At 42.7% G+C, this 14,624-nt stretch overlaps 1 protein-coding gene across 5 annotated transcripts in view; it reads right to left on the reverse strand.

Moving 5' to 3' along the window:
- Positions 1-10,913, reverse strand: part of Prr14l (proline rich 14 like) — a 55,705-nt gene extending 44,792 nt beyond the window's left edge. For 2 of the 5 annotated variants that reach the window (XM_035452083.1, XM_035452084.1), the window contains exon 1: positions 10,720-10,913. The gene's annotated coding sequence lies outside the window, so the exon portion shown is untranslated. The other 3 variants (XM_027387240.2, XM_027387241.2, XM_027387242.2) reach the window with 2 other exon arrangements.
- Between the last annotated feature and the right edge of the window lie 3,711 nt (positions 10,914-14,624).

The following is a 14,624-nucleotide window of genomic DNA, read 5'->3' on the forward strand; positions in this document are numbered from 1 at the left end:
AAACAGTCAGGCAATGGTAGTTCACGCCTTTAATCCCAGCACTTGGGAGGCAGAAGCAGGCAAATGGAACCAGTTTACAGAGTAAGTTTCAGAACAGCCAGAGCTGTTACAGAGAAACCCTTTCTCAAAACAAAACAAAACAAAACAAAACAAAAAAAAAAAAAAAAAAAAAAAAAAAAAGGAAATCAGATTCAACTTCAAATGCCAGCATTCTTGGATACCAAAATGTCTACTGAATTGGTGGAAAAATACATATCTTATCTATATCTTATCTTCAATAGGCATGTCATTGACCTTAATTAAAATACTGCCTTGTGAATATTCTGTTTAAATGTGAAGCACGAAATGTATCTTAGTGGTAGAGCACTTACTAAGGGTATACAAAGCCTGAGTTTAAGCCCCAACACCACCAAAATTAAGTGTTGGGACTCATACTTGAATAATAGGAGACTAAGACAGGAGGATTGACACAAATGCAAAAACAACCTCAACTACAGAGTGAGTTCAATCCTGGGCTAAGATTGAGCTCCTATCTCAAGAATATGGGGAAAAGGGAGGTTAGCAAAATGGCTAAGTGGTTAAAAGTGTATATATACTGTTCTTGTAGATGACATGAGTTTGCTTCCCACATGAGTCTGCACCCATGCTGAACAGTTCAAAACTATCAGTACCTCAAGCTCCAGGGGGATCTGGGGCCTCCAGCATCTTTAGGAAGCTACACTCATCTGCATAGAAAAATATAAATACACATACTACTAAACAGCCAGGTCTGGTGGCACATGCCTTTAATTACACTGTTCATGAGGCTGAGGCAGGCAGATTTCTGTGAGTTTGAGACCAGCCTGATCTCAAGTGAGTTACATGCCAGACAAGGCTCCACATAGAGACTGTATCTCAAAATAAATAAACAAAACTTTTAAAGCAATTTTTTAGCTCTGAAAAAAAAATTGAGCAAACCCAGGTGAGGATAAAACCAGTTGTATCCAAAACCAGATCTGACATCAACTAGAAAATAAATAGATCAGCTTCTCCATCTGATTTCAAGGCATGAGTCTTAGATACCTTGTTCACTGATATATCCCAGAGTAGGCACTTGACATGTAGCAGTTCCTCCGGAAGGTTTTGTTTTTGTTTTACATATTTGTGTGTGCACAGGTGCACATGGAGGGCACAGGACAATATTCGGTGTCATTCTCAGGAATACTATCCACCTCCTTTGAGACAGCCTCTCATTGGCCTAGAGTTCAACAATTAAGCTAGACTGGATAGCCAGTAAACCCAAGAATCCTCACCTTTGCCTGCCCTATGCAGGGATGACACCTAGCTGTTTTTCTTTTTTTGGGGGGGAGGGGGGACACACATGTTTCAAAACAGGGTTTCTCTGTGGCTTTGGAGGCTGTCCTGGAACTAGCTCTTGTAAACCAGGCTGGTCTCAAACTCACAGAGATCCTCTTGCCTCTGCCTCCCGAGTGCTGGGATTAAAGGAAGGTGTGCGCCACCAACGCCCAGTTATTTTTTTTCTTTTTTGACAATGTTTCTCTGTGTAGTACTAGCTATCCTGGAACTCATTCTGTAAACCAGGCTGGCTTCAAACTTAGAAAACCACCACTACCTGGCTACACGCTAATCCTTTTTAAAATTTTTGTTTGTTTGTTCGAGACAGAGTTTCTCTGTGTAGCTTTGGAACCTATCCTGGCACTTGCTCTGTAGACCAGGCTGGCCTCAACTCACAGAGATCCGCCTGCCTCTGCCTCCTGAGTGTTGGGATTAAAGGAAGGCATGCTCCACCAACGCCTGGCTTAAAATTATTTATGTCTATTTTATATGCATTGGTGTTTTGCCTGCATGTATGTCTGTATAAAGGGCATTGGATCCCCTGGAACTGGAGTTACAGACAGTTGTGAGTTGCCATGTGGGTGCTGGAAATGGAACCTGGGTCCTTTGGAAGAGCAGCTAGTGCTCTTAACTACTGAGCCATTTTTCCAGCCCCCTGCATGATAATGCTTGATACTTCTCCTACCCTAAATAACAGAAGAGAAATATAAGAAATTGTCTCCAATTTAAAGACTAGAAACTATGGAAAGCAGCTTACCTACCTAAAAGTCTATGCTGACCTAAAAGTAGAGACCCTATGTAAGCCTCTTTTTTTTTTTTTTTTCTGTCTTGCAACAAATTTATTTTAATAAGCTTCCAGCACAAGTTTGTGATGAATTCAGCTGTGTGGATGGGCAGACTTCACTGGGTGATGTGTCTTAGTGCCCCCCACCCCCGACCCGTTGTGGTGGTAAACTACTCCAACGAGAAGCAATTTAAGAGAGAAAAAGCTTATTTCAGCTCATAGCTCAAGGTTGTAGTCTATCACAGTGGGGAAGTCGAGGGCACCGGGAACAGAAGGAGGAATCTGGGGTACTGCATCTTAGTCAAAAGCAAAGAAGGACACCGTAGGCTCCACTTCTCTGTCCTTTTCATCTAGTCCAGGGCACAGCCCATGGACTGCTGTCACCCATATTTAGGGTTGGTCTTCTCCCATGTAAGTCTATTGAATGTTGGGTTTACAGGCATGAACTCATACCTGGTTTAAGATAAAAAATTTTAAATGAAAAATTAAAAAGGTTTTCCAGAAGCAGAGGCAGGAGGATCTCTGTGAGCTCAAGGCCACCCTGGTCTACAAAGAGAGTTCTAGGACAGCCAGAACTGAAACACAGAGAAACCCTGACTTGGGGATGGGGGAAGAGTGGGGGAGTGGGGGAGTGGGGTGTGTTCTGAAATTCTTGGGCCAGGGACTGGAGCTATGGCTCAATGCTTAAGAGCACTAGCTACCTCTTCAGAGGCCCTGGATTCAGTTCCTACCACTCCTCACAAGGTGGCTTACTATCATCCAGAACACCAGTTCCAGGAGACAAAACCCCCTCTTCTGGATTCCCATGGACACTGCACATATGTGGTACAAGACAAACACCTATACACATAAAAATTAAACACTTAAGCAAATGTAGAAATAAAGTTTAGGGAATATTTGCTTTGGATGGGTGTGCTAGCACACACCTTTAGTACCAACACTTAGGAGGCAGAAATGCAGAATTCTGAGATCAGCCAGCTCTACCTAACAGGTTCCAGGCCAGTCAGAGCTGTATAGTGAAACCCTGTCTCAAAAACTTGCCTAAATTGAGGGTTGGATAAATGGCTCTGGTTATGAGAACTTGATGTTTTTGCAGAGAACCTGGATTCCAGCACCTACATCAGGTGGCTCACAGCCATCACTAACTCTAGCTCCAGAGTATCTGAAACCCTCTGGTCTCTGAGGGCACCTGAATGCTTGTGGTGACATAAAAGAATGCTGGGACACACACATATACATTAACTTTTAAAAAAATGAATACAAATTGCCTAAATCATTGAGCTCATAGTAGTAATCCTAGCAATGGCCCAGCATTGACAGTGCTTGCTGCTCTTGCAGAGGGCCTGGGTTCAGGTCCCAGCACCCATGTGCTTCATCATAACCACATATAACTCAGTTCCAAGGGATATGACACTATGTCTTCTGGCCTCTGTGGTCACCTGCACACAGATGGTACATGTAAATACACTCAGCACACACATATATAAAATAAAAATATAAGCAACTAAAAATAAAAATATTTTTTAAAAAGTGTTGAGATTAGCCGGGCGTTGGTGGCGCACACCTTTAATCCCAGCACTCGGGAGGCAGAGGCAGGCATATCTCTGTGAGTTCGAGGCCAGCCTGGTCTCCAAAGTAAGTGCCAGGATAGGCTCCAAAGCTACACAGGGAAACCCTGTCTCGAAGAAAAAAAAAAAAAAAGTGTTGAGATTAATTTATCCCTTTTAGAGTTAGAATCTTCCTTTTTGCCTCTAGCTACTGGCTGTTTCTGAAAGCATTTGCCTATGTATGTGGGAGTTAGCAGAAATAAATTGCAATTGCTATTTGATGCCAAAAAAAAGTAGGAAATATTCAATTTTAACTATGTTTGGATTCTTCTTCCTAGTTATCACAATGTACACAAAGTGGAGTAAGTACAGGAAAAAGTACTGTAAGGATGGGTCATTAAGATGGCTCAGCAGATAAACTGTTTGCTTTTCAAGCCTGTGACCTGAACACAATCCCTGAAACTTATAAGGTGAAGGAGAGACCTGCCAAAGTTGTCCTCTGGCCTCTACATACCCACTGTGGCGAACACGGGCCCACATTCATTTACATCATATACACACACAAATATAAATAAAAGACATTATAAAAAGCAAGTGTTGCTGGGCGGTGGTGGTGCACGCCTTTAATCCCAGCACTCGGGAGGCAGAGGCAGGAGGATCTCTGTGAGTTCGAGACCAGCCTAGTCTACAAGAGCTGGTTCTAGGACAGCCGCCAAAGCCACAGAGAAACCCTGTCTCGAAAAACAAAAAACAAACAAACAAACAAAAAGCAAGTGTTATTTCTCTGTGGGAAGGAGCACACCTGCAGCTGCAACACCTGAGCAAGCAGGACTGTGAGTTCATGGCCAACCTGGTATACAGTCACTCTCCATCTAAAGAAAACCAAGTTTACAAATACACACAGACTTCAGACTTCTTGGGTCTCCACCACCTTGTGTGAAGATCTCTTTCTCCCCTGCCTGCAGGGGAGATATGGGTGTTCTCAAAAGCTAATCCATAACTTTCTTCTAAGTTTCAATTCCTAGATGACTTCACCTTTCCTTGAAGCTTCTCTGCTGAGGGAAACCCAATTCTGTCTCCTTGGGCTGGTGATGTAGCTCAGTGAAAGTGTTTGCCTAACATGTAAAATCCTGGGTCATGGACGAAAACATGTCTCTACAGTTCAGAGTGAGCAGTGCTCCTCCACAGGGCCAGTTAGGTTCCCAGCAACCATATGGAGCACATTATAACCTCCTGGAACTCCAGCTCCAGGGAATCCAATTCCTCTTCTGGCCTCTAAGGGCACCACATGCATGTACGCAGACACACACATACATAAATAAATAATTTTAAAAAATAAGGGGGAAAAATGACGGGTCCAATCCCTAGCACTGAGGAAAAAACAAAAAGACCAACAATCGGTTCTTTTGATCATAGTCACCATTATGATTCAAAAAGTCCACTGTTAGGTACACACATAGGAAACATGTTCACAAAAACCTAGACACAAACATTCTTAGCAGAACTATTCACAGTGGACAAAAATAGAAACAAATACAAATGACCACTGGTAAGTAGACAAACAAAATACCGTCAGGTTATACAAAGGAATATTAAGCCATAAAAGGAACAAAGTACCAAAAGATTACAAAATGGACAGACTTTGAAAACACTATGCTAAGTGTAAGAGCCTTGTCAGAGAAACCACAAATTTTAAGACCCTATTTATACAAAATTTTAAGCATAGGCTTAAATCTACAACGTGGATAGTTACTTAGGGATAAGAGTTCTGCCATCACAAAATGACAGGGACTGCACAATTTCTTTCTGGAATAATAAAATCTGGAAAGATGATCAGTGGTTAAGAGCACTTGCTATTCTTACAAAGAACCTGAGTTCAGTTCCCAGCACCCATATGGTAGATTACAACCACCTCTAACATCAGCTCCAGAGGACCCAACAATCTTCCAAGGGAACCAACACACATATAGAGAGACAGAGACAAATGGATGAGTTTGAGGCCAGTGTGATCTACGCAGAGAGTTCCAAGATATCCAATGATACACAATGAGACTTGGTCTCCATTATAAATAAATAAGCAAGCAAGTAAAAGAAAAAGTTCTAAAATTAGGGCTGGAGAGATGGCTCAGTGGTTCAAAGTACTGGCTGCTGTTGCAAAGGACCTGGGTTTGGTTCTCAGCACCTATATAGTTCCAGGGTATCCAATGCTCTCTTCTGATGCCTATGGACACTGTAAGCAAAACACTCAAGCACACAAAATCGGTTTTAAAAGTTCTGAGCCAGGGCTGGAGAGATGACTCAGCGGTTAAAAGCACTGGCTGCTCTTCCAGGTCATGGGTTCAATTCCCAGCAACCACAGGGTGGCTCACAACCTGTAATGAGATCTGCTGCCCTCTTCTGGCAATGCAGGCATGCAAGCAGACAGAGCACCCATACCCAAAAGTTCTGAGCCAGATGTGGTGGAGTCCCAGCACTTGGGAGGTAGAGGCAAGCAGATCTCCATGAGTTCCAGGATAGTCTGGTCTACATAGTGAGTTCCTGTACAGTCAGGAGTATATAGAGAGACCTAGTCTCAAAGACAAAGAAAACAAAACACCAGGTCATTATCTAGTTTAAGGTTTAAGTGAAAATTAACCCACTGACTTAAGAATGACTCTTACCAGGCAGGAGAGATTGCTCAGTGGTTAAGAGTACTTGCTGCTCTTCCAGGGGATCTGGGTTTGATTCCCAGCACCCACACGGCAAGTCACAACTGTCTATAATTCTGGCTCTGGTATTGTGATGCCTTCTTCAGGTCTTTGCAGGTATCAGGCACACACATGTCATACATACATACATACATACATACATACATACATCATATATATAAAATAAAATTTAAAGCTAGGTAGTGGTATAGCACACACCTTTAATCCCAGCATTTGGGAAGTAGGATCTCTGAGTTCAAGGCCAACCTGGTCTACAGAGGGTCTTCCAGGACAGCCAAAGCTACACAGAGAAGCCGGGCGTTGGTGGCGCACGCCTTTAATCCCAGCAGGCGGATCTCTGAGTTCGAGCCTCCAAAGCCACAGAGAAACCTTGTCTCAAAAAAAAAAAAAAAAAAAAAAAGCTACATAGAGAAACCCGTCTTGAAAAATAACCAACTAACTAGATAGAATAGAATTTAAAAAGAAATCTTAAAAAAAAAAAATTACTCTTGTCATCTGTACAAATAAGCACTAAATTGTTAAGGGAACAGATTTATTGCAGACTTTGTAAAATGCCTAATATTTGTACTAAGTCTAAAGTAAAATTACTTTAATAAAAGATGAAGTTCATAACACAAGACTACCACCCCAAGACCAGGGAAAATACAAAGCTCCAGGTCAGCTAGGGCTACATAGCAGACTACACAGGGAAGCCCTGTCTCAAACAAAACAAGTTTGTTAAAGAAAAAAAGGAAGGAAGGATGGGAGTGAGGAAAAGGCCGGGCACACACTTAATTCTAGCATTCGGGAGGCAGAGGCAGGTGAATCTATGAGTTCAAGGCCAGCCTGGTCTACAAAGTGAGTTCCAAGACAGCTAGAGTTACACAGAGACACCCTGTCTCAAAAAATAAAACAGAAAATAAAAAAGAAGAGGAGGAAGGGGGAAGAGATAAAAGACCTCTGTTTAAAATGCAAAGCTCTGTAGGGAATAGTTCAAAATCACTGGGCAAGAGTCAGTCCCTCTTCAGACTCCACTCACTAGATTCACAGCCTGGAATGTCTTCAGTTTAAAGGAACTTTCCTGGGTTTGTTTTTTCCCATAAGAAATGACCAAGTCAAAATAATCACAAGACAAACCCACTATAAAAATGATAACTTTCTTTTTTGTTTCAGCACACACCCTACAGACAGATATCAATGCCTTCAATAGGTACTCATAGGCATTTGAGGCAACTTAAGAACAATTTACATACCAAAAAAAAAAAAAAAAGCTTTTCTTCAGTGTGCCTTCAGGTAACACACTTTGGAAGTGGGTACCCTACCAAAAATAAAAAGTATTACAAAACAGAAACCTACTACTAAAGAATTAATTAACATCAAAACTCTGTCATTAGAATATTTTACAATGCCAAAAATCCTACAGTGGCAAAATTTTTAATCATTCAACTTTCCCCAAAATAATAGTTTTGAAAGTAAAACTTTACAGCAATAAAGCAAAAAAATCAGGAAAAAAATTAAACAAAGAAAGTAGAACTGAAAACTATGTGCCCCAATAATCCCTTCTCTTTAGTTCAAATGTAAAAGAAGCTGTTAAGAACATTGGGCACATAGCTGGGCATGGTGGTGAATACCTATAATCCCAGCACTCTGGAGGCCAGCCTGGTCTACAGCAGGAGTTCCAGGACTTTACAGAGAAAACGATCTTGAACCCCACTCTCCCCCTGCCCCCCCCAAAAAAAAAGAAAGAAAAGAACACTGGGCACAGCCATCCTTGTGGCACGGAACAATATTCACAAAAATGAACAGGCCCTCAGAAGTTCGCAAAAACCCCTTTCATCTTGAGAAAGGGGCTTTCTTTTCCAAAGATTCTGATTCTTCAGCCATCCCTCCAAAAGGAACACTCAAACATAGTCAATTCTTCCCTGAGGGAATTTGAAGAGAGGTCTCTTCTTGAGGGACAGAAAAAGAATCTTTTAATATGATCTCCCTAAACAAGGAGTAGTGACTGACACCTGTGATCCCAACACTTAGAAAGAGGCTGATGCAAGAGAACTGCTGAGAGTTCGAGGTCAGACTTGGAAAAAAACAGTGAGTATCAGGTCAGCTAGAGCTACCTAGCAAGATCCTGTGTCTAAAGAAAAAAAAAGCCTGGAGGTGGTGGTGCATGCCTTTGATTCCAACACTCAGGAGGCAGAGGCAGGTGGATCTCTGTGAATTTGAGGCCAGCCTGGTCTACAGAGTGAGTTCCAGGACAGCCAGGGCTACACAGTGAAACCCTGCCTCGAAAAACCAAAAAGAAAAAAAGAAACGACTAAAGAAGATCTCCGCACAAACTGAAAGCAAGACCAGGAGAACACACACTACATGAGACCCAGTTCTTAAACCTCAACTGTGCATGGGAGTCTCCAAGGCATCAGGCACTTTCCCCTTCCCTTTTTATTAACATTAGAAAGAAAGATCAATTTTTCAACAGAGGGGATGAAACTGAAAATGCTCTTGATGTCTACTGACAAGCGATCATGTGTGGAAGATTTTCATATATTTATCAATGGGAAAGGGGAAAAGAAACCATCTGCACCACTTTACATACTAGGAAAGGACAGTTTTATTTTTCTTAGGATAGCTGGAGGCTGAAGAGGATATGTAGATAAGAAGCTATTTTTTAATCGTCACAAAAGCAGACCTAGATAAACTTGGTAGACAAAAAAAGTCTGGCTTCTGGCATTGTTTCCTCTTAAGAATCTTATAGGGAGATAGATGCAGGAGGATCAGGGGCTTGGCTATACAGCAAATTGGGGCCAGTCTGGGCTACATGAGGTACATGTCTGAAATAGCAGCATTCTGTAGGATGAAAAAGGATTACCAGGGGTCAGGGGTTGGAGGACAGCCTAGGCTACATACTGCATTTGAGGAAAGCCTGGGTGGGCTGTATTGAGACCTTATCTCAAAAACAAACAAACAAACAAAAACCACAAGAAAACAAAAAACTTGTTTCCAAAATTTTTATTTTTTTTTCCACACAGGATTTCTGTGTGTAGCCTTAGCTGTTCTTAGCTGTCCTGGAACTTACTCTGTAGACCAGGCTGGCCTCGAACACACAGAGATCAGACTGCCTCTGCCTCCCAGGTGCTGGGACTAAAGGTATGCACCACCACCACCCGGCTGTTTCCAAATATTAATCACACATTTAATCCCAGCATTCGGGAGGCAGAGGCAGGTAGGTCTCTGTGAGTTTAAGGGCAGCTTGGGCTCTTACACAGAGAAACCCGGTCTTGAAAAACAGCAACAAAAATTAATCTTTTTTTTTTTTGTCTGATTTTTACTAAGGCTCTCTTTCTTAACTTAGGGAGTAGAGTACAGTAAGATTCCAAAGGAGAGGAGGTGTCCTTTATTATAAGACTGTGGGAAAAGCCTTTCTGGTAGAAAGAATGGGTTGAACATTTGTGATGGAAGATACATTCATGCAAATACCTGATTCTTTGAGCAGGACAAGGCTTTTCTTTAACAAATCAATAGTAATAACTGACCAAAAGTCCACTGTGCACTCAGCATTTTCACAAAACTTCACTTTAGCCCTCATGACAATTCATAGAAGAAGAAAAGCACCAGGTTACAGATGGGCTGCACTGACATGGGAAGGATGAGTCAAGGTCACAAAGATGTTAAGTGGGAGATACAAACTTGCAAATATCAAACTCCAAAAGAGGAAGAGAAGATCACTAAACACTAAAAGACCTAATAAAAACACAAAAAGCAAAGCTCCCTTGGTGGACATGACTGGGTAAGGGAAGAAGGCTTACTTGCAATAACATAAATTCTGGGCCTTCCTCTCTTTATCTTGAGGTGAATGTAAAAAAATGAAGGGAAGACAAATGTTTGAGGTGGAGGGTTGTTTGTTTGTAGAAAAGAAAGATACTTCTGTCGCGTTTTTGGGAAGTTGAGAATCTCCTTCACTCGGAAGACGCTGACCAAAGTGGGGTCGTTTGGGGATTACCCCTTAAATCCTTAGGATAAAGAATTCCCTTTGGCACCATAAACGGGCCTTCCTTCGCTGACAAATGGACTAGAGCCGAGGAAAGGCGAATGCCGACAAGGGGCGTCGTCCTCTCCAAGGAGAGAAGTTAGGGGTCCCCTGCAGGTGGAGGTTGAAAAGGGAACCTCTTTTCCCTGGAGCCAGGACTCTGAAGCTGTTTTCTCCCAGTGACGTGGCGCCTGATCTCCTTGATGTCTGTGGGTGTTTCTGTCACTAACAACGCAGCTTTGGTGCCCTTCAGCGCCCCGAAAGGCTGGGGGCCCGGACCCCCTTTAGTCAGCACCGTCCAGCGGAGGACCCCCAGGGCGTTGTGGGGCCGCCCGGGCCTCTTACCCTGTGGCCTGCTCCGCGGCCCGTGCTCATCCCGCCACCTTGGCCTCGGCTGCCTCGGTCCCCGCTGTCCCCGCGGCCGCCAACTCTACCAGATCTTCTGGAGCCGAGGCCCGAGGGCGCTCCGGCCTCCACCGCTTCTACAGTCTGTTCCCCCCTCCCACCGCACTTCCTCATCCGGGGCCAAAGCCAGCCATGCGGACTGGCCTTGATCCCGCCCCCGCACGGCGCGCGCGCACTCCGGAGGGCGGCTCTTCCCAGCCGGTACCTCCGCCCTCTGCTAGCCCCGCACACACTCAGCCCCGCCCCCGTCGCACTGGCTCTTAAAGAGAAACACACCCTTTGGCTCAGTTCCTGCCTCCAACTGTTACCAGTGCTATGGTCCAATCCATTTCTGTGACATGGACAGCTGCCACCATCCTGGCAGATCGTGAGACCTTTAATAACTACAATCAATAACTTAGGTCACACCATTCTCCTGATGCTTCCAATCACACTGGCTACTAAATCTAAACGATACACCAGGAAGGTAGTTGGTTACACTTTGTTTTTATTTCTTCGCTGCTTCAGCGTTGAAAGCACTGCATTTCATCTTATTTGTTGCCCGTCCCTTCCCATCCTCACCTGTTTTCTTCAGCACTATATCACAGCACCTAAAGAAGTGTCTGGCAGAGATTAGACTGCAAAAAGGGTTGGGGAGGGAGAGTATTAAATACGTCCATAGAATAATCAACTTGCCCCGAATCACAGTCATGATTTAGAAATAGACACCTATAGTTTCCTGAACCTCACCAGCATAGCAGGCGACGAAGGCTTTGGAGAAAATTGTAATTTCCTTTTCTCTGATTAGGATGTATGGAGGGAGCTAGGCTTGGCGATGCACTCCTTTAACCCCAGCAGAGGCTAGTGTATATCTGTGAGTTCCAGGGAGTTTGTTGACTGAACAAACAAATAAACAAAAATATCGTTAGAGGCCGGATAGAAAGTTCTGTGTTAAACAGGACACTCCTGCTTTCTCAGTAGGTTTGAGGACAGTTTCTAGCAACCTTACTGGGCGGCTCACAACAGCGTGTAACTTCAGCTCCGCCAGGAGCCCGGGCATCTGGCCTACATACCCACACTCAAATTTCCCATACACAAACACATAATTAGAAAATATTTTTTTAAAAGATAGCTTTGAGCCAGTGAGTATGCATTTTGCCTGAGATAGTGGTTTTTCTCAGCGTTAGGATTGAAAATACACAAACTTACATGCCAACTCTACTATCTCTGGGCTGAATGATATCATAAACAGTTCATATATGTGTTTAGTTTGCATACAAATTACTGATTTTCTAATCTATACTTAGGTAAAGATTAATTAACTAGCCAGGTGGCGCTGGTAAGTGTCTTTAATCCCAGAACTCCAGGAGTCAGAGCAGTAGTAGCAGGCAGATCTCTGAGTTACAGGCCAGCCTGGTCTACAAATAAGAGTTCCAGGATAGCCCGGTCTGTTACACACACACAAAAACTCTGTCTCGAAAACCAAACCAAAGTGAAAGCAAACCCCTCCATCCAAAGCAAACAAAAAGATTAACTAAAAATTCACTTGGAAACATTTCAAGTGACTGGAGAGATAGATGACTCAGCAGTTAAGACCCGAACTCTAGCAGAGGACAGAGTTTGCTTTGCAGAATGCAGTTTGCAACCGCTTATAGCTCCAAATGTAGAGGATCTGATGCCCTTTTCTAGACTTTGTGGGCATGCCCACCCCCAGATACACAGAGATAAAAACACATACATATAAATAAAAAAATAACAAAAATTTTCTTAAAGTAAATTAAATTTTGGGTCTGGGGGGCATGTTTTGAGACAGGGTTTCTCTGTGTCGCCTTGGTTGTCCTGGAACTCTCTCTGTAGACCAGGCTGGCCTCAGACTCACAGAGATCCACCTGCCTCTGTCTCCTAAGTGCTGGAATTAAAGGTGTGTGCCACCACCAACCTTTGGAAAATTTTTAAAATTTCACAGTATCCTATTAAATATATTCACAGGCAATTGCACAACTTTATAATGGAGTCTGAGAAAGTCAAAACTACTGGCTTTTCCTTTTGTCTCAAGATGCAGTATGGATCCATTTTTCATCTTGCTTTCATTTTTAAATGTGGTATTTTCTCTTCATGAAATCTTTGTATTAATTATGGTTTGTTTATTTAGTTTTTGAAGAAGACTCTATGTAGCAGAGGATGACAGTGGTGGTTTGAATGAGAATGACCCCATAGGCTCATATAATTGAATGCTTGCTCTGAAGTTAGTAGAACTGTTACCTACCTGCTGCCATTCTCCTTGCCAGGGCATTCATGGACTCACATTCTGAAACTGTAAACAAGCCCTCAATAAAGTCATGTGTCAACATGCTCAGCTCTGCTTTTTTTTTACTTATTGGTTAGTTTTACTTTTAATTGTTTTGAGACAGGATCTCACTTTCTAGTTCAGGCAAGTCTGAAACTTTCTCTGTAGACCAGGCTGGCTTCAAATTCTCCCAGCCTCAGCCGTTTTGAACAGTAGGATAATGGACATGTACAACCGTGCCTGGCTTACTCACTCTCTTAAATCACGTGAAAATATTATTCATCTTACTAAATTTTTATTTTTAATTCTCTCTCTTCCTCTTTCTCTCTTAGGGGTGGGGAATAGGGAGTATTATAATACAATTCTCCCTATGTAGCCCGGGCTGGCCTGAAACTCACTATATTGAGATAACTAGCTATCTTTTTTTCTTTTCTTTCTTTTTTGTAAAGCAGTCTCTTAAATTCCATTAATTGTTGTTGGTGTTGTTTTTGTCTTTTTATTTGTTTGTTTATCGAGACACGGTTTCTCTGTGGCTTTAGAGGCTGTCCTGTCATTTTTGTCTTTTGAGACAGGGTTTCTCTGTGTAGCCCTGGCTGTCTTGGAACTCTCTCTCTCTCTCTCTGTAGACCAGACTGGCCTCTAACTCAGAGATCTGACTCCCAAGTGCTAGGATTAAAGATGTGTGCTACCTGGCTTTTTTCCTCCTAACATCTTTCTTTTTTCCTTTTACACAATCTCTCACTATATAGGTTAGACTGCTCTCAAACTCTTCCAGTGATGGCATTATAGGTATATACCACCATGAGAACCTTTCCCAACTGTGCTATGGGAGGCCCTTTGGCCAAGTCCCAAGTCCTCTACTGTGTTACAGTGCTTTTGCTCTATCTATCTATCTATCTATCTATCTATCTATCTATCTATCTATCTATCTAAACATTGGAATCTTGGAATCCTGTAGCTTATGTTAAAGCTGAAAAAAAAAGTTTAAAAAGTGCTGCAATTAACTAGAGGCAAAGATGCCATTTAGATTGGTAATCATGATCAGAAGACACATGGCAGTGTTATGCCCTAAGATACTAGTTCAGATATACATGGAAGCAGAATGCTGTATACGTAATAAATAAATAAAATCTTTTAAAAAAGAAAATGGTTACCAGAACAAAGTAGGAGGCTGGTAGAGTGGCACAGGTCAGAGACCAGGCTGAGGTTGCATGCAGATAGATAGCTTTGCCTAGTGGGTATGAGGTCCCAGCCCTAGCAGTAAGAGAAAGAAAGAAAAAAGAAAGTGAGGAAGCAAGAGGCTAGTGCTCTGGGGAGGGTGGCTCATTCCTCAGACAGAATTAGGAAGGAGGCTGAGGCAGGAGGATTGTCATGAGTTCAACGCCAGTCTGTCTAGTCACCTAACTCTCCTTAAAGAGAGAGATGTCCCAGTAAATAGGGGCTTAGGCCAGTCCTGGGTTTAATATACTAAGTTGGCTTGAAAGAGGTTGGCATCCATCCCTTCTGAGTTTTCCTCAGCATTTCACTGACCACCTGTGAAGTACCCTAGTGTCTACTGTCTAGCCATGTTACAATAGAA

The sequence above is a fragment of the Cricetulus griseus genome (assembly GCF_003668045.3).
Source record: "Cricetulus griseus strain 17A/GY chromosome 1 unlocalized genomic scaffold, alternate assembly CriGri-PICRH-1.0 chr1_1, whole genome shotgun sequence".
NCBI classification, from domain to species: domain Eukaryota; kingdom Metazoa; phylum Chordata; class Mammalia; order Rodentia; family Cricetidae; genus Cricetulus; species Cricetulus griseus.